Source organism: Heloderma suspectum, chromosome 4, assembly GCF_057233095.1.
Source record: "Heloderma suspectum isolate Gila_16-S chromosome 4, 16-S_ref, whole genome shotgun sequence".
NCBI classification, from domain to species: Eukaryota; Metazoa; Chordata; class Lepidosauria; order Squamata; family Helodermatidae; genus Heloderma; species Heloderma suspectum.
In genome coordinates this window covers 167344197-167364958 of record NC_139461.1, presented here as the reverse complement: position 1 = coordinate 167364958, position 20762 = coordinate 167344197, and the positions used below count along the sequence as shown (strand labels likewise).

The 20762-nt window shown below is 42.2% G+C and overlaps 1 protein-coding gene across 5 annotated transcripts in view; it reads right to left on the bottom strand.

Annotated features, from left to right (window-relative positions):
* RABGAP1L (RAB GTPase activating protein 1 like) overlaps positions 1-20762 on the bottom strand; it is a 280035-nt gene that overhangs the window by 175672 nt on the left and 83601 nt on the right. The gene's annotated exons all lie outside the window — the stretch shown is intronic.

Below are 20762 nucleotides of genomic sequence, written 5' to 3'. Positions count from 1 at the left end.
TCATAATCCATTCTACATCAGTAAGAATTAATTCTGGACATATTAATGCAAAAAAGCTTCACTCATCTTTGGTAAGGTGTAAAGAAATGTGTTAGGACAGTGACTAATTTGTGGCAAACTGGGTTGTCCCTTCAATGCATGATATCCTCTCCATTTAGTTAATAAAATCATGTATAAGAAAGAAAAGGCACACAGAGACATGGTGTTGGAGTTTCAGTCAACAGCCAATTCAGTTTGAAATATATGCTGCCTGTTACAATATTAAAATATCAACAGGATAATCCAAGGTTCTCACAGAATACAAAATTGTCTTGCATTTAATTTCAGGAATGATAAAATGAAATCATTGTCTTTAGAAATCAAGCCACTGCTGCAACAGCAGAGGATCATTACAGCGAAGTTCATAGCTTTATCCATGTCATTTCTCACCTCTAAAGCGATGTCCACCTTTTTTTCATATGCCCCAACACAATGGGATCATTAACTCCCATCTAAAATCTTCTGAGAAGCTAATGAAATGTTCATTTAACACAAAAATCTGTCATTGTATGGTATTACTCCATTAGTCTTCTGGCTTCATTTCCTCAGTTGCTGTACATGCATTTTCTTTATCCAATTAAAATAACCATCTGCTTCAAAAACTCTCATCTTGTAAGCCAAATACTACCACATCCATTATATTTCCAGTTATGACACATCCAAGGCTTAAGAAAGCTCTTTCAATACTCACTAATAAGCAGGTATTTGACTACTGTATGGATTTCATTTCGTATATGCAGCAGTCTTGATTTTTAACCCACCCACCATCCACACCCAAATCAAATGCATCTTTAATCATTTAAAGATGCAGGGGGAAATTAATCAACCCCAATCTTTTTTTAAAAAAACCAATAAAATCAAAGATCATTTCAATTTTATGTTAACGTTTAGCTGAAGGGATCTTTTTCTTTTCTTTTTTGAAGTGCTGGAATCTCACTTGTGCTGTTTAATAATCCATGCCATGCCTTCTGAAATGGAATTCCTTACATGAGAAAGAAAAGATTTTTCTGTGGTCCTGCTGCAGCAATGGGATAGAAAGCATCCTTTTCTAAGTTTCATGTCTCATGTTCATCATCATCACGCTGTGCTGAAAGTCCTTACGCTTTCATAATATCCACAGAATATGCCCATTGTTCACTTCTTATCTGTAAGCAGTTCAATCTATTACACAATTAATGCTGTTTAAATTAAATTCTCTTGTCAAAGCAATAAGACAGTCCCTCTCATATACATTTGCTTTGTCGGAAGCTGTGATACAGACACAAATCCTATTTTCTGTGATCAGTTTTGAGGATGCTCTTGCTATTTCTTTCATGCTCTCTCGTAATATTACAGCTTGCACCTAAGTCTGCCCCTCCTCTTCATCCTTAGCTGATGCAGAAAAACTCGCCATCAGAAAGGTGACTCGGTCCTTCAGCCCCAATCAAAAGCACAGCCAATGGCTACTGCAGCTGAAATTGTCACTAGGTAACAGTTGCCAGGCACAATGCCGGCTTATAGCTTTCCACTGTAAACCATGAATAAGAATGACAAACGAAGACAATGAAAGTGACCAACCCATATATACAGAGGATTGTGGAAACAAGAGTGGTTTCACAGAGCTGTGTTCTTCCAACGAACAAGCCATGAAAATATTCAAAGGGATAGCTCTACATGCTCCAGCCTTTATCATACTGTAAAGCACCAGCAACTAACTAAGTCAGCAGTAATCTAATCCCCACCGGCAAGAAACACCTATTAATTATTAAACTCACAAATAAATGAAAAACCTCCATAAAGTCAAATGATTGTTTGACATTCCAAATGTCAATGAATTCCACTGCAATTAGTACAAATTGAAACGCTTCTTGTAGTCCCTTTATAGTTCGAATTACTAAGGTGACCATAATAAAAGCATATAAGTAAGCTTCACTGTCGCAATCATTCATATACATTTATTTGCATAACTTCACATGGGAAAATAACTACAACTAATGCTCAAATCCCCAATTAATTCATGCTATATTGCCAACTCAGATTAATCTTTATATAAAATAATGTGTTAATCCCATAAGTGATGCATTACTCCACATAAATCAAGTTTATGGAGTACTACTTATATTTTTGATAGCACTTACAAGAAATTCAAATTCATTTTTTTTAAAAACTGAGGTAACAGTCTGCATCATTGAAGTCCCCCAAAGCATACCAATCCAAGAAGTAGTTTGGTGCTGTTGTGGTTTTATCTACTGTTAAGCTTGCATACTGTTCATATTTTTCTTTTCCATTCTTGGAATTTAAGTACATATGTATATAAAGCAATTACCAAAAAATGGATATACACAATTCTGATATGTGACATTTATATGTAAAACATTAATCATGGGAGGCCCTCTTTAAAGGGGAGTGCACTGGAAGAAATTGCCCCAGGCCTCACACACGGAGGGGTCACATAAACACGGATAGATAGGCACTGCCAGCTTTTTTATTTTTTAAATTTCAGACTCCAACTAACTTGAGCTTTATAATCCTAATTGTGTTACTAAGGTGTGTTCAGTTAATTCATTGCAAAAGGACATTAGCATCCCATACAATAATCTAAATATACTTGTCATTATGTATAAACATTTTCTGTACATTTATTGATGTATATATTAATTGATGAAACATGAAAAGAGGATCCTACATACAGAAGAACTGAAGGAGCACTATACATTGCAAGTGAATCAAATATGTTTCTCTTTCAATTTTGGAGACAATCCACAAAATCTTAACATTCTGCTTCTGGTGTCAAATAGGGTTGTTCTTTTTGAAAGTTTTATATGCAGATCTAGTTTTTCCTCTGCTGAAGGAAAGAAATGACTGATTGGACCTTTCAGATGAAGGGTTTTCACGACACTAAGCCACCCTGAGAATAAGCTACACAGTGTGGGTTGTTTGCGGAACAACCCACGGTGCACCTGAGAGATGATCAGGCTCACTGTGGCTTGTTCTCCCCCTCCTTCCTCCTTGGTCCTCCAGCTGATCTCCCAGTGCCCTTCACGGCAGAATCCATCTTGTCTCCCCGTCTCTGCTCTGATTGTGACCCCTTTGTGTTCACTGCTGGGTTTTAATTTAATTTAAAAAAAAAATGTTTTTAAGTGCTCTGAAAAGAAGCTGCAAAAAAGAGGGAAGGAGTTAAGATTTCCCCTTTCCCGAGGAGCAGGAGAGTCATGGAAGTATTGAAAAGGTGGGGGACACTGAGAGGTGTTAGCCCAATACTAAAAAGCAACAGGATCACACTTGCAAGGGGGAGATAACATATCACCCCTTTTTGGTGCACTGACTTTTGCCGCTTTCCTCCCCTTTTCGGTACTTCTCCACTGACAGTTCAGCACTTGGTCCTTGGCAAGTGTGCACAAATTAGCCTATAAGCAGTCTTGCCTCGTCAGTTTCGATGTCTGTTACTTATTCCACTTCACTGTTCCCTTTGACAGCTGAAACAGACAAGGAAATTGACAAGATAAGACCCCATGTATCAGACAGCCGTAAGGGTGCACTTGTGCACTTACGCAAGATCGACAAAAATATATTTTTTTAAAGGAACAGATTTGTGCAATTTTCTGGGGTTGAAAAAAAGGAGTGGTAAACCAGTGACGGTCACTCCAAAATGTCACTTGGGCATCGGTGGAGGGGCTGTTACTCGAAGTGGCAAAGGCAAGATCGTGAAGAGCACCAGTGGGGTTGCTGCTCTTGCCAAATGGTTCTGTAGCCAATCCCCACAACCCACAATGAAATTGCTCTGCTGGGTTTGGACAACACGACAACCCACTGTGGGTTGAATAACCCCTAGAACAAGCCTTGAGTTGTCAGGGTGCCTTGCTGCCCACAAATAAGTCAACCTGCAAGAAGCAGTCTAGATTTGCATGACGTGATAACCCATCTTGGCTAGTTACCCACAATGGGTTGTCATGTCATGTGAACCCAGTCACAATCTTAAAAGGGGTCTGTACATTAACCTGCAGATCAACTATAACCTCCTCAGCTACAATACCTAGCAGTAATGGAAACACCAGAAGCATATACATAGGCCTCAGGCATGAAATTATAACTTTTTCAGCTGCTAGGATCCAGAATACTACTTTTATACCACAGATGGCTTTGTCTGGCAAATGAAGGTAGAAGATCATAATTTATCTTCCACCTCAAAACAAGTAACTCCAGGCAGTTATGATAATTAGTTAAGACTCTGCTTTGGGTTCCAATCTTAAGGAAGTAGGTCAGCAAATGACTGGGTTCACATGACCCGCCAACCCATGATGGGTTGATGTCTGAAACAACCCATGGTGGGTTAGCATGTTGTCCAAACCTGGACTGGGGTGGGTTGTTCTTCCCAAACAACCCACCCTGATAATCCACGGTCTGCAGTAGGGGTTGTTTTACCCACTATGGGTTGGCACGTTGTCCGAACCCAGACATGCCAACCCATTGAAGGTAAAGGGCATCAGGCAGTGCTCCTAACCCCTGCTGCTCTTCCCAAGTGTGGCAGCGATCACATTTCACAATCACAGCCAAGCTGCTGTCAGTGCCCCTTCCATTGCCAGCCCCTCTGAAGTGCCCAATCAGCACTTTGGAGGGGATGCCGCTGCCCTTTCATCTCCAGCTAAGCCCCCTGCCCCACTCCAATCCCAACTGCGGTTGGAGCCCCCCCTTTAAAAAAAAGGTGTGTGTGTGTACGCGCAAAAAAATGGAGCTGGGAAAAGGTTTTTTCGCATTTTCCTAGCCATGTTTTATGTATGCAAATGGCCCCTGTATTTAATCTTTTAAAAACATTCTATGACCAAGGGAGTCTTTTTCAACCAGATCCACTAGTTTCCCCACTTTCTCCCACCCCCTTCCACTAGCCGAGCTGGATTCTGACAGCTCACTGACAGTTGTCAAAATCCCATGCAGCTAATAGAACAAGTACAAAAAAGGGGGGACGCACTTTTCAATGAAAACGGGCTCCTGCCAACTTGGGATGGGGTGGAGTAGAAGGGTAGCACCCCCACTGGTGGGGCCAAGACTTTAAATTGGGGGGGCACTCGGCCTGACAGCCTTGCACAGCTGACAGGTGGAGAAGTGGGTTGTAGATCACTCCCCTACCAAGGTTGTCCCCAGGGTTCAATGCCTTGCCCTCAACCTTGGGGGGGGGGTGCCCTGCTAGGAATCCCCACATGTCTGAGTCCCTTAGACCTGTTTTTAAGGGTGCCCGTGCCCCCTTTCTTTCTTCAGATCACCATAACCATTTCTATTTTGACAGCTGCCAAAATAGAAGCAGTTACTTCCTTTGGGGTAGGGAAATGGGGTGCCCACTTTTACTTGGGACTCAGGGAGGGGTGCCCTCAGAGGAGGGGATCCACAGGACTCGGGGTGGCACTTTAAATTGCAGGGGTCTTGGCTAACTGTGTGATCTTAGCACTTTTGGCAGGTGGGGAAAGTGCTCAAGATCCCCTAGTTATCCAAGTCCGTCCCCATCCCCCAATGTCTGAAACTTCCCCCATGTCTGAATCCAGGACATTTTCCACAAGGTAACTTGTTAACCATGCAGTGTAGCTTATTTTTCTCAAACACGCCACCTTGAGAACCCATGATTTGTTGCTGGGTTGTTCAGGGTGGCTAACAAAACACACTGCATGGTTAACAAGCCACCCTGTGGAAAATGTCCTGGGTTCAGACAACGTGCTAACCCACGGGTCAACAAACAACCCATGGTTCAACAAAACCCACACTCAACCACTGAGTGTGGTGGGTTAGCATGTTGCGTGAACAACCCCAGTGTCTAGAGCGTGGTCTTCTCAGGGGTGATGCCCTAGTTAGGAAACACCTTCTTAGTCAGAAAAGATCCATAAGAAGAGTTTAGTGAAGTGATAAATCCTTGTTTATTCTACCACGCATTTCACCAAAGTCTGATAATTCTGCTTGTTAGTATTATAATATTACCACCTCTGTTGTATGTTTGTTTATAATATTTTAATAGCTTTGTTATTTTAATTTGGAGGTTTTATTTTGTAGTTTTACCAATAACATTTGTAGCTTTATTCTACACCACCTCAACTGCCAAAGGTGCTCATTAATAAATATGAAGTCAGATTTTATAGTGGTTTCTCTTGAGATAATATCCTACAATAATATTAGTACATTTAGAGCCCATAGGCTGCAAACACCATCTGGCAGTTCGTGTTTGCTATTTTGCAATATCATAGGGGGGCTTGGCAAACAGAGGTGCCACAGGCTCTTGAATTCCAAGTGCTTAATTGTTCTTACATGGTACAGAACCCTGAGTGCTAAAGGAAACATGAAAACCTCGGAATTGGAAGTAAGGTTATTTAGCAATTTTTAATTTAGCTGCATGTTTGGGATGCAAACTTGTGCAGCAGACTTCTTTGAGCATTCCCTTCTCACTGAACCCCTTGCACCCTCCAGAAAGCCTCAACTGAAGTGACCCTTCAGAGCTGAATTCAACAAAGCACAGTGAGCAAAAGTCAGAGTTTTAAACTGCTGACATCCTCATGACATAGAAATGCTTTAGGAGTGCACAATCCCAGCCAACATTATTGTCTAGATGCCATGGACTTTCAAATGACACCTTGTTGGTGTAAATCAGTTGAGCAAGGGTCAGCCCAAGACATTTTGCTGCTTGAGGCAGAGCAACTGGCACACCCTCAACCAGCATCATGGTGCACAGTATGCCAGGCCAGTCATTTTCACACCTGAGGCAGAAAATCCCCACAAGGGCCTTTCTTTCTCCCTGGAAGTAAAAATACAATTAAGAATAAATTAAACAACTAACATTTTGCTGCCTTTTCATGATGTCCAGAATCAACATTCAACTCATTCTGCCAAATGGCAGAGCCAGCCCTGAGGCTTTCTCAGAAGTAAATCCCACTGTGTTCAATGGGTTCCCACTGTGGCTTGCTCCCACATATGCATTCACAGGATTGCAGTTGCTATGATGGCCCCAAAGGAGAAGAGGTCAATACTAAATACAGTGGTATCAAGTTGGTGGAGGAGTGTGGAGCATTTGGAGTTTGAAGAGTTCTGTGAAACTCCAAGGCGTGCATATTCTTACAACCGTTGATTGTTATCCAGTTAAAAGATAGCTGTGTTTTAGTCTGTTTTTTAACACCAGAATGATACCCATCCAAAAAGAGCTTTCAATTGCACACCAGTTATGAGGAAAATCTGCCATGTCCTTTCTAGAGAAAGACACACTAAGATGAAAAGCATGCAGACAAGCCCTCCTGGGATTAAATAGCACCTAGGAGCCTTTCTGCACAAGTAGATGTGCCTCAGAAAAGCAGACGGGAGGCCAGGCAGATCAGTGCAGTGGCTGGAATGCCCAACATCTATGCCCTGTAGTCAGAACAGATCTCCTCCTCCTACAACACAGAACTGGGAAGCTCCCTTCTGCCTAAAGACATTGTATCTGCCACAACAAAGAACACTGCTTTCCCGAATGACCAAAATGAATCCTGGATGCTTTTGCATGGCTACAGTGGCACAAATCCTGTCTCACTGCACTGAAGCTGATTCAAGCAGGATTCAACAACTGCTGATCCCATCGACCCAGGGGGCTCCTCCAAGGTTCTTTTCTCAAAACCCTCTTCAGAAGGAGCCCTACCCACCCAAGCTGCTCACTTCTCACCCATCTTATCCTGCTTGGTTTCCCCCTTGACATCGTGGGTGATGAGAGAGGGAATTTGGTGGCTGGCCTGCAAGGTGGGCAGCTCAGGACGTGTGAGTGAGCGTGTGTGTGAGTTGAGTAGTGCAGGCAGGGGCAGTGAAAAAGCAGCAGAAGACTGGACTGGAGTGCCAGCAGCAGCACCAAGTGCTGCAATCACAATTCAGACAGTAGCAGTCGGGACAGGAGGGCAGCAGGGGTCCCAATCTGCCATTCCTCACGGTTTGCTACCTGAGGCAGAGGCTTCACTCCAGTTCATGGGAGGGTTTGCTCTGAGTTGAGTGTTTTCAGAGCCCTTTAAAGGGAAGCACTTGTTAGATGCAAGACACTTATATGTAAAATAGGGGTTTTTTATGCTTCAATGACATGTTTTTGATGTGTGGTTTCAAGGATCAGTGCAATATCTGTAGAAATTAATACTGCAAACTGACATAAAGGCTGACATATTACCATTAATTTCACAACAATAATGTCAAACTGAATACAGGGCAAAACACTTGGGGACAAGCAACACGTCCTGCTTGTGGGCTTCCCATCGACAGCTGGTCAGCCACTGTGTGAACAGAATGCTGGACTAGATGGACCCTTGATCCGATCCAGCAGGGCTCTTCTTATGTACTTATAAGAACAGAACAGATCTGTTACTGCCCAGGGAGTGAACAACTAAGCTGGGTATGCCCAAAAGATAAAAGGAAGGGGTCATCACAGGTGCTGCTGCCAAGGATGCGACTGCTCCCTATGAGCAGAGATCTACCTCCAAGGTGGCAAATGGACTGGAGAATGGCCCACAGGGAGATCGGGATGGAGCCACTGGAAGCTAAGCCCCAGACATCCTATGTCTCAGAGAGGATATTCCCAACTGTTCAGGAAGAAAGAGACCACATTACAACTAGCCCTGTGTAAATCTACACTGTGTGGTTGCATACATTTGGACTCGAGAACATGAAGACAGCTTGCAAAATTAATTGAGCCCACACACAGAGATACTTTATAGGTCAAAATGAATCATATTACTTGCAGAGAAACACTCTTTTCTATGCAAGAAAAGGTGGAAAGTCTGTAACAATGAGATATCATACCATAATCTATTGATCTCTGGCCTGCTGAAATATAGTGTTTGATCCAAGGCTGCCAAGAACTATAGGAACAACACAATCTTGACATGCTCATGGGAGTGGACCTACATTACAAGAGAAGTCTGGCTGGGGAGTAGGAAGGGAAAATAGAACAGGCAAGAGGGCTCCTGGGAGAGGAAGTGAGAAGTGAACGTGAGAGGCACAGAATGCCCCCTTTTCACAACAAAGCAAGTTGTAGTAGCCATTGGAAATAAGTTGAGCTTGATCCTGGAAAATGCCAGGTTGAGGAAGACTGAATAATACAGGAACCGGGCTGAACCACAGCAGTGTAAATAATTTCAGCCTCCCTTAACACCAGTTAAATTAAGCCAGTCACCTAGTGTATATTATCATAATTTATGTTGTTGAATAAATTGCCTTGCATGCCATGCAGGCTTCAATGCTAAGAGAAAGTCCACCACCACCACATATAATTCTACCACAGAACACTGCACTACTTCTCTTAAATATACAAGGTACTCAAGAAACATCAGCATTAAAAAAAAATTAATAGCTGATTTAACCCCATGCCACAAGGAAAACACAAATATAACATCTGCTTTGCATGGAAAGAGGAAGTTGGAGTGCTTGCAGTGGATTCTGTCATATACTGACCAAAAAATATATCCAGTTTCATACTACCCAAGATGGTGAAATTAATGAGCTCAAAAACTTGATAAATGGATCCTTATCCATTTACCCTTATTGAGCCTACTGCTCGAGCTATTCATTTCCATAGCCATTTTAAAAATATAAAGCTTTTCAACCATGTTTCTGCCATGCACTTATTACTCTCAATTCTGACCAAGTACAAAAGGTTCACATCCTGCTTTTTTGTTAAGCCCATTGTGTTGGTAGAATAATGAGGTCATCATAGGGCTAATGGTGATGCAGGCAGCCTTGCAATATTTAAGCCATGAAGTATTGTTATGCTTTATTATTTTATTACACATTAGTTATTTTTGCTTGCAAACATGTGCTATTGGAACAGCAAACTGATTGCTGCCAAGCTCATGCACTGAAAGAAAAGGAGCCACTGGCACATCTCAACAGATAGACTCTGTGCAGCCTTAGCATGTGCAAAGAAAACAGCCAGCCATAAGGAAAAGAGGGAGGAAAACCAATGGTTTATACTCATTTTGCTTCAACCCCTATAACCTGTTTGTGTTTCAAGACATGCAAAGACTCAGGATGGAGAAGTAGCCTCAATGTTATGGATCTCACCAGTACATTACGGATCTCACCAGTACTTAATTGTAGACTGTAGCTTAGACCAAAGCAAATAAATCTGTTCAGCAACCAAGGTTTGTGCTCTGAACTCCTAGTCTTAAGAAGAGTTCAATATGACTTAACAGTTTGCTTCCTGCACCAGACTCTAGCTGGTCCTAATAAGCTGTCATCTCACTTTACCAGGTTACATTGTGAAATGCAAAGAATGGCACAAATGACAGCAAGTTGGCCCCAACTCTGTAAAGGCAAGTAGCACATCAAGTCTGAGCTTAGATGCATGAACACAGCCATCTAAAGAACAATAAGAGCATTAAGAGACCATCTATAGAGAATGTCATGGTTTTAAAAGCTGGTATGTTAAACAGGATTCCATCCCTTTTCCGTTACAACTTTTCTACTCCCTCTTTGTCAATGTGTGACATACTTTATGGCTCAACAGAAGTATAACATCCAGATCATGAGAAATAATGTTACCACTATATTCTTTTTTGGTCAGACCTCATCTGGAGTAGTATATCCAGTTCTAGGTACTGCTAGAGAGAAACTGGAACATGTTCAGAAGAGACAAAGATGGTGAGGGGCATAAAAACGAAGTGCTATACTGCACCTATTTCTCAGGAATACATACACGCTACATATTCTGCACTGCAGAGTTGTGTAGCTAAAAGTATTTTGGCATTTTGTTTTGTTTTTTTATGGTACAAATAGGAATTGGCTGACTAATGAAGCTGAACTAAGTACTGCCGCTAGAGGCAAAGTTATCAACTGCAATACAGATTATTTCTATTTTGCATTTAACCCCTGCTTCTAGCTACGTGACTAATGCTTATTCAGTGGTTTATGAAAGGATATTTAAGATCTAAAACAGTCACTTAATTTTTAAAACTGCCCTCTCTGCATACCAAATAGAACACTACTCTCCCATAGCTACCTTAAAGTTACGTGTTTTAGTACACAGAACTACAATGATGTAATCTAAAACTGTCAAAATTGTCAAAACTATTAACCGTCAAAAGCAAAGCCCCAGTAACACACATTACTGTCCAATATGTAGCAATTAATAGTACTGAATGAATTCAGTGGATAATGACTGGATATTTAAAACTTTTCATGAATCCAAACACCTCACTTATTGTCTACAAATGGGAAAGCACAGCCCACATCTTGATGTAATTGTGTTTGAAATATGCATGTCTACACTAGAACATGATTGCAATTTGAAAACATACCCTAATTAGATTTCACCTTAACTGATTGGTAAGAGTTCTGCTACTACAAAACACAAAGTGGTGTGGTCCCTGTGCCGATCAAGGCCAGCCCTGCCAAGAGGCAACCTGATGCCCTGCCTCAGGCAGGATCAGTGCCTCCTGCCAGGCTTTGTCTCCTGCCTACCTGGTGGTTGTCCTCCTTCATGCCAAGGAAAAAAAGAAACCTTCACTGGTTTCCACACGCCAATGGAGAGCTTTTTTTTTTTTTACACCTGCATGGAAGAAAAAAAATTAGGGGTGGGGGAAGCAGCTGGGTGTACAGTGGATCCAGGCTGGATCGCGGCCTCACATGTTTATTTGGAAGTAAAAGAAAAGGTGAGGCTCAGCTGTATGCTATGTATTTAACATAGTGTGTCGTTTATCCCTATGTCTGTAACTAAGCCTAAGAATGTGAAAGTGAAATAATCACTTTTTTTTTCTTTTTTTTTTTATAGGGCAGGGACCTGGCCTCTTGTGCTCTCTAACAGTGATACCACCACCACCACCCATTATTGCTTTTCCATGCTGGGAAAATCTGTGCTTGTTGGATTTTTGCCCTCCTTATAGTTTGTAAAGGTTTTGGGCCAGCTCTGTTGCAGAGTGCTTACATTACGCCAACAAGACAAACACTGGGGGAGGGGGAAGGCTCTACAGAAGATCTAAAAGAAAACTAGAGGGAGGAGCAGGGTTGATGAATACAGGCCGGAAAGAGAGGGAGTAATGTTCCAGGAACAGGGAATAGAATGGCAAAAAGCACAGAGATGAGAAGTGACGGAGATAAAAAGATGACAGCAGATGAGCTGGCACAGAGTAGAGAAGGGAAATAAGGGTAGATGGGGAGCGGGGGGAGATACAGCCAGAGAACTATGTTGCTCATCCATTTGTATAAAGAAGGAGAAAAGGGGAGAACTACAGAGATTATCCTAAGGTTGCAAGCCAGTAAGAGAAGGTAGCAGTACCTCCAACAATAACTACAATAAAATCAGGTAATGCAAAACCTGGTCATTTTGTACGTTCGAACAAACCTTTTTAGATATAATTCTAGACCCTGTTAGTCAGTTGGACAAACACTGCAGAGGCCAAGAAGCAGCTACAACCTATACCTTCATTGTATTTATTTCCTTTATTTTACAGATGTTAAAAGAAATGAGGAAGGAACGCAGCTGACAGTGCGTGTGTGTGTGTGGAGGGGGAATGGGACTTAAGCTCCCTGCAATGATATTGTAAACTACTAAGAAGCATGTGAAATGCAATTACTTACGACTCTTTGAAATGCAATTGCCTACTGTTCTTCTTTAAGACACCTGTTACCAAAACCAGCTCAAATTCAAAAATAGCCATGATTATCCTTCAGTGCCTTCCTTGTGAAAACTTGTGCGGACTATATGAATGTATTCATTTGGCAGTGTCTATGTGCCAGCTTGGAAAGAAAAACACACACACAATTTGGGTACAATCATGCCATAAAATCTTTACTCAAGTGGGTCTCATTGGCTTCAGTGTGATGCATGAGTAACCAGAATGTTAGATTGAAGGTTTAATGTTTAAACACACACAAAACCCAGCCAGGAGGCTTTTCTATAAAGTAAGAGCGACAAAAAGAAACATGGTCAATTCATAAAGCTATATTTTACTGTTATGGTAACTGATAAGCTAAAGGAAAACAGAGGTATCAAAGTTGTTATGGCAACTGGAATGCTAAAAGTAGTCAAAAGTAGAAAATCAAATCTCAGCCAACATGAAATAACATCTATGACTCAATTTTCAATCAAAGTCCTAAAAGTATTCTCTTTATAAAAGAGCAGAATTACAGTGTAAGTCTTAAGACGAACAAAACATGCAAATATCAAAGCACTAAATAAGAAAGCAAATTGGTTATTTGGGTTTAATTAACTTTGAATTCTAAAAAGCAGTTTATTACATATTAGGACTCACTTTAGGATTTGTAACATACTTGTGCACTCCAATTACGTAAGATGTGAATCGGAGTGCATCAGAACTCCAATTCAAAATCCTCAGGCTCCTCATGATACTTCAGAAGTGTGGGCATTACTTCCGCTAGCCATTTTTTAAAAAATGAGTGGGAAAAGTTAGAAGCATCAGAGAGCAGAGGAAAGGACAAGGAGACATTCAGTAATCTGTGTTCATGTACACTAATAGGGGCAGGGGATGGGTGAATTGGAGCACAGTACAGAGAACTGCCAAAACGGAGATTGTTTTAAAATTATCCCACCCTTCCTTCAAACATCTCAGAATAATACACAGCCCAAATTTATTTCCACACCAACAACATAGAGTATGTTAAACTAAGAATTGGTGACTCATTTGTGGTCTTCCAGTAAGACTCATGGCTGTGCTGGGATTTGAATCCTGGGGGGTTTCTCCACAAGCAATTTACTCCGAGCTGGCTGCATTTGGAGGTCATTAGGAATATATGATGTCATGGCCATCCAGTAGCGACCTTGGAGCTTATCACAGAAAAACCGGATTTCCTGAGACTGTTTAAAGACCAATTCTTTTCCTTCAGTCGGGTTCTCCCTGGTATAGTTGCACCCACACTGACCTCGGGTATGCTAGCCTTGCCCAGGGGTGTGCCTGTCACCATGACCCCGATCAAGGGGTGTTTCCTGTCCCTGCACAAACCAATTAGTGTCTCCTCAGAAGTAACTCCCATTGTGCTCAATGAGGCTTGTCCCCTGAATGGCCACATCAGAATTTACAGAGATCCCCTTCAACTGAAATGGCCTGGTTTAAAGCACAAATTCCCAAAAGGCTGTAAAGTGAGATCTCAAGGCTTCAATTCTCCGTTGTTTGGTTTATTGCCTTAGGAAGTAACTTCTTCACACCTTCATTGTAGGGATCCTGCACAGCATCAGGTTAGAAAGGGGGCTGGTTTCCCATCCCTTGGTCTTTCCCAGCACAAGCATATGTGTGTCTACTTGGAAGTAACTCCCATTGTGCTCAATGGGGCTTCTCCCCAAAATGTGCATTCCAGGGAGTCATTGAGATTCCCATGAATCAAAATAACGCATTTAGGAGCCTTAATAACACATTCAGGAGCTTCAAAGCTTCGACTGATCCAGCATGGCAGCTAGAACACTGTGTTCCTACTGATTATTTCACACTCTGTTCTTTTAATGATTGCCACTTTAAGAAAGTACTTAATGCAGGTGTGGGGAGGGGAGAAAGAAAAAGGAGTGATTTTTTTTATCGAGACAAAAGGTGTTTCCCATTTCCAGCACAAACATATGCGTGTCTACTCAGAAGTAACTCCCATTGTGGTCAATGAGGGCTGTTCCTGAAATGCAGGTGCATCTGGAGCTTCATGGGAAAGGAGAAAGGGGAGGAGTCTCTCTAATTGGTTGAGCAGCCCCAGTCGGTCCTATGATGTTCACTCCAACCCCCACCCCCACCAGGAAGTATGTTCTGTGAAGTGATTTTTATTGGTGCGGAGCACTTGCTTGTGGACCCCTGCACGGACCAAAGCACAGCAAAGCTGATTCCTTTAAAAAAATCATTTGCTTCTCCTTCCATCATTGTGGAAACACCCCCCAGGGCTCCCCAGTCCACCATTATCCACTACCAAACAAGCTTTCTTTTTAGTTATTCTCTTATATTCTCCCTCTGTTCATTCAATTAGTTCTTAGGGCAGAACTACCCATTACAGAAGGGCTGCCAGTAAAAATTGCATGCAGGAATCATAATTCGTAGTAACGCTTACCCTATATCATGATGGCCTGCATTTCCCCACTCCACATTGCAAGAAATCATTGGAGGGAATAGGGAAATGCAGTACAGTGTTGGTGTCGGTTCAGTATCCGGCAGTCACTATCTTCAAAACACGCAGGAAGGAGGGCATCCCTTCGGACGGGGGCTGGGGAATAGTTATCTGCTTTTTCTAAACTGTCATACTTTCCTGTAACTATTGCCCTCAAACTTCTGGAAGATCATAATGCACAATCTGCTACAGCTCTGACAAAGATGGAAGGTATTCTGCTCCTTCTCCTTTGATAGAGTCTTCTCTCTCAAAGAAGGTGCTAAGGAAAGGTAGTTTCCTACTTAGTTCTCTTCCTGACTTGCACAAAGGCTCTGCTAATCCTGGTGGTATCAGTAGCGTCTACAACAGGAAGATGCACAGAGGACCACCTGAGAGCAACAAGTTCGAGATCATACTTTTGGAAGCATGGTTAATTTTGTTGGCTACAGCTAGAAACAGTATACTATTTTGATGATGGTAAAGGTCTGCTTGTCACTGTTTATATATTCTGCAATTTGCTACATATTAAGGCAGCCAAAACTTTAAGTGTTTATTTTGTAACATAGTGCTTGGTATCTGCCAATAGAAAATTAACATACAAACCAAGAGAGCTTCCTGGATAAGGTTTAAGCAGTTGACAAATAAAAACACTTCATGTAAACACTATAGAAATCATATTGAAAAAATACATGAGTCAAATTTTCCACTTCCTCAGACCCACACAGATAATGACATTCTACAACAGAAATTCTTGCCATACAGCTGGTTAAAAAAGCAGAGGGTAAGGAGTTAAAAATCTAACAAGTGAAAAGGCTCGCCTAAATCTTGCCACCATCAAATTTAGGAAATAAGGTGTTGGAAATGAAGAAGGAAAAAGATATGGGTATGTATAAGAAGCAAAGGAGAGCAACACTTTCTAGCAGTGGCCATGGTATGTTGCTAACCTATATCTAAAAGTATTTGCTTCAAGAACATTTTGGCTCTAGTATGCCCTAAAGCCACCCTCCCCAACCTAGTGCCCTCCAGATGTTTTGGACTAACTCCCAATAACCCCAGCCAACATGGCCCATCCATGGTCAGGAACCAGGCTGGGGAAGGCTGCCCTAAAATAACCATGAATTCCTTAGAAAGTAATTAGTAATCCATGTCAGTGTGCACAAACTAAATGTAATAGTTTTGAGAGGCTGTTGCAGAAATCAACAGTCAGAGAGACCACGGAGTGAAGGAAAAAGAGTTCTTCTTTATTTAACGCACGGGCTTTATGGCTGGAATCACTTCCAAAGAGCCAAAAGCCCCGATTTACATCAGCAGATTGTTTTTATAGATATTGTGACACATAGGAAATGGCTCCTCCTCTCCCTCCCGTGTGGGGTTGCAGTCCTCAACATTTCCTCTCCTAGCACCATTGTTTATATCCCAGGAAATGGGTTATAGGGCATGATAAACAGAGAACAGCAGAGAACATGATATACATATCACCATGACCTTACCCTTGGTGACAAGTTAAGAGATTCCTGCGTCTCGTCAGCCTACAACAATATATTCAAGGGAGAAAGAGCTCAGCAAGAACATGAAGCATGAGGCTACTTAGTCTGACCCCCGATATGGCTGCTATAAGGCTATCCGTACTGAACACTCAAATGCTGGTAAACCAACCTCTAAATGCAGAACACCACTGGCTACACATTTTGGCATCCTGAAGAGGCTTCACAAAAATCTATTATGGACTCTAAAATACTAATTTTACTGTTGACCCAAATTGGAATACCAAACAATAATTGAGAAAAAGAACTTGCTTTAAAAACTTTAACTACTGGAAGAATTAAACAACCTCCTTTTGTCCAATAAAAATGGGCAATTGCACTATTATTATCTTTAGCTAAAACATATTTGTGATGAGCCATTAAGAATCTTTAAATCAAAGACTAACCCTAAATACTTAAAATATTTTAATTTGCTGGATCTCATGTTTTGTCAGGTCCATTTCTCTTGTAACACCAAAAACTTAGCATAGCATTAAAATAAACAATGAACTTGCTTTATTGCAGTGAGATGGTAATACAAGCAATCCTTCAGAGTGGCTCGGAAACTTCACAGAGGTTACAGTCTCGAGAAGTCAGTTAGTTCAGTTAGGAGCACAGACACGGCTGTAAATCCAGCATTGGGTCTCAAGACACAATCCAAAACAGAAACTGGGAGCAGGACTGTGAAGAGCAGTGATGTAGTCCAAAGCTGTATTTCCACCAACCTGGCTGCGTGGTGAGGTCTCTGTGTTTCCATGACATCGTGGCCATTCAGCACCAACCCTGCATTTTATCGCGGAAAAACCACTTCTTCTGAGACTGGTTATGGTCTGACTTTTCCTGCTTACTTTGGCTCCATTACTGATCTATTTCCACAACCGCACTGGGTTCGGTATCATAGTCCTGTCCATGGGGTGTGTAGCCCGGCCCTTGTGGGTGTGTCGCTCACCTGCCCATGACCTCACGGGAAGCAGCACGGGAAGGAGAGGGGGAGATGATACTGGAGGGACCAGTCAGGCAGAGATGAAGAGATGCACACAGAAGCACCCCAGCATACATGTGCAGTGTCCGCCCACCCTGGGTGTCCCTATGAAGTTCCCAGTCAAGGTGGTGGCAGGGAAATCAGGACAGCCACAAAGATGGCTTCACGGAGAGTCACTGAGTAGTTAAGGAGCAAAGACGGCTTCACAGAGAGTTGAGTCATTAAGGCACGTCCCTGGTTTAGGGAAAGAAAGGGTTTGAAAGGGGAGGGGGATGCCGCACACACAACTTTGTGCTCCTTCGTTGAAGTGAAAGTGTGCTTTAAAACTCACTTTAAAAGAAAAAACAAAAGGGCTAGAGCGGAGCAGAAGGGGAAGACGGAGGCAGAGATGAAGAGGTGCACAACTATTATATCATCCACTGGCTCTTTTCACCATTTCCTCCCTGTGTATTTCTCCTTTAGCGCTTTGTCCTGCTTTGTGTGGGTGTGTGCTAGGGAGTGTTACTTCTGAGTAAACTCAGTGGCTGAAAGGCTTTCCTTTCCTGGGAGTAAGTGCCATTGAAATCTGTGGCTTGCTTCTGAGTAGACATGCATAGGAGTGCATCCCCTTCAATGCATTTATTTGGAACTTCCCCCATCCATTGACTTCACTGACTGCTTCTCCCTTTTGTTCACCAGTTTGATGGGCTTTTTTCCTCCCAGGCTGGATGGGGGAGTCTCCCTTCTCAGCCATGCAGGAGAAAGGCTTGACAGTTAGGATTTCAATGGGTATTAAAAGTGCCTTGGATTGGGAAGCCAGCCAGCCACTATCTCTTCTTCTAGCTCACCTTGCAGGGCCATTGGGAAGCCAGAATAAGGGGGAAGAACAACAACGGTGCAGGGTGGGGGGAGAGAAAGCGAGCCACTGTCTCTTCTCCTAGCCCACCTTGCAGGGTCGTTGGGAAGCCAGAATAAGGGGGAAGAACAACAACAGCACTGGGGCAGGGGGAGAGCCATCCACTAACTGGAACAGAGCAGGAGGAGGAGAGGGAGGAGGGACTCAGCAAGTGGAGGAGGTGGGAACACTGATGAGGCAATCAAACCCAGCCCAGACTCCACCCAGACTCCACCTAGCCATCAAGAAAATAATTCGATTAGCGCTCAGTGGAAACGGCACAGAGCCCCAGGCTACAGCCAGGATAAGGTGGGTCTTTAAGGACTGTGGAAACAGGAAAAGGAGAAGATGCAGTTGGGGAAACATCGCAACAACGTTGCAAACAAAGTGAAGCCAATAGCGTGGAAACACACCCTAAGACAGAATTTCAAAGGCACAGGTTTCTGGACTTGCAAGGGTTCAGGATTCAGGAATAATTTCTAATAATTTCTCCCTACAGACAAGGGAGTCAAGGCGAGCCAAAAGATCAAGGTTCAGGTATAGTCCAAACAAGGGGGCTTCTGGTACTAAAGATGTTGTATCTGCAAAGCTCCCTGGGCTCCAAAGCTACTTTTAAACAGAGGTGGTGCACCTAGAGCTCCTTGCCAGTCCACCTATCCCTGCAGGCAAACTTTGTCTATAAATATGAATTATGCCTAAGTGGGCATTTCTCACCATTCTGACATTCCACTGCCTGTGCAGCCCCCAAATTATCAGTCCCTTCTACATCTGAGTGTGGATCTTCCTCTAAGGCCATAGTGTCAGGGGTGGGAAAAGGCATGAGTGGGGAAGGAGTGACATGTTTATCCAAAAACCATTTATAAACAAAATTCCTTTTAGAGAAGCCCATTAGTTAGTGTGTTATAATATAGATTCTCACTTTATAATATACATTCTTGCTTTATGTAGCAAATAAAAATATACGTAATCTCTGTGGGATTTAAACAGCCCCACTATCTTTATTCTACTCATAAATCCTGCTCTCACCTCCTTTTGTTCTAATACAGGGGTGAGGAATACACCCCTGTCCTAAAGGTAGTTTGGATGTGTATTTATCGTATCACAATATACAATTTTTTGTATGTGTAGTACACAGCGACATGAAGGCATAATATATGTATTTCCAAAGCCACCACCATAAGAGCAGCAAGCCTAACTAGACAGCAACCCCTGCAGATGTAAGAAAAAAATTGATCTGATCCCAGCTATACTTGAATTTCCCTCAAAACTGAGACATCAAGTTTCTTTTTCATGACAGTCCCCCCAAATATGTTCATATACTGAATTGTCTGAACTAATCCCAAACTTCAGTCCATTTCAGAGAAGCTGTACTGTATTTATTGTACTCAGCTCCAGCTGTCAGTTCCCTGGGACTGCAGACTCTGGCCTCATCCATTGGCCAGAGAACCAAGGGCCCCTTGGAGGCTGAAACCCCTGCCTCCCAGGATAAACAGCATGACAAAGGGGAGACCAACCTACCCCATACATTGGCCAGACGAGGAACAGCTGCAGGGAGCTTCTTTTGCCCTTCCCTGCCAGAATGAGCACCTATATGAACTTGGACACTAAGAACTGGTGCCTGATTTTGTTTTGCTTTCCTCCTCCTCCCAATCCCTTTTTCTTCTGTGTTGTATGTGTTGGATTGTAAGTCTAAGGGCAGGGACTGTCTTACTATTAATCTACGTAAGCTGCTCTAGGAGCCTTTTTTGGCTGGCAAAAAGCTGTAAACAAACACGCATGCATGATGGACATTCAGCAAGCAAGGTAGTTTTCTTAACAGGTAATTGTGTTTTTCATGTATTTGTTTTATGATTGTTTTAATGAAGTTTGTATTTTAAATTTTGGGTTTTATGATCGTCAGCCTCCTTTGAGGGCTATTTCCTTGGTAGAAAGGAAGGGTATAAATCAAACAAACAAACAGGTTAAGAATTCATTGTGCCTAGGCCCAAAGTTCATACTTTATGGGAATATAACTGAGAAATGTCAAAAGAAATTTTGACTTATTTTTATGTCCATGCCTTTGCAACTACGTGCCTTGTGAGTGGCATGTTGTTGTTATGGTTATTACCATTATTATATGTTGTTATTATTACATAATATAGTGTGACAATAGGTACCAATACAATATGATTTACAAGTGAGAGGTTGATTATGATGCTAATGCTTATATGCTTTTGGATGCATTCCTGGTGCCATTTTAGCACATGAAATATTAAAATATATCTTGCTTTTTATCTTCAAAGGGCATAACAAGCATGAATTTATCCACCAATGA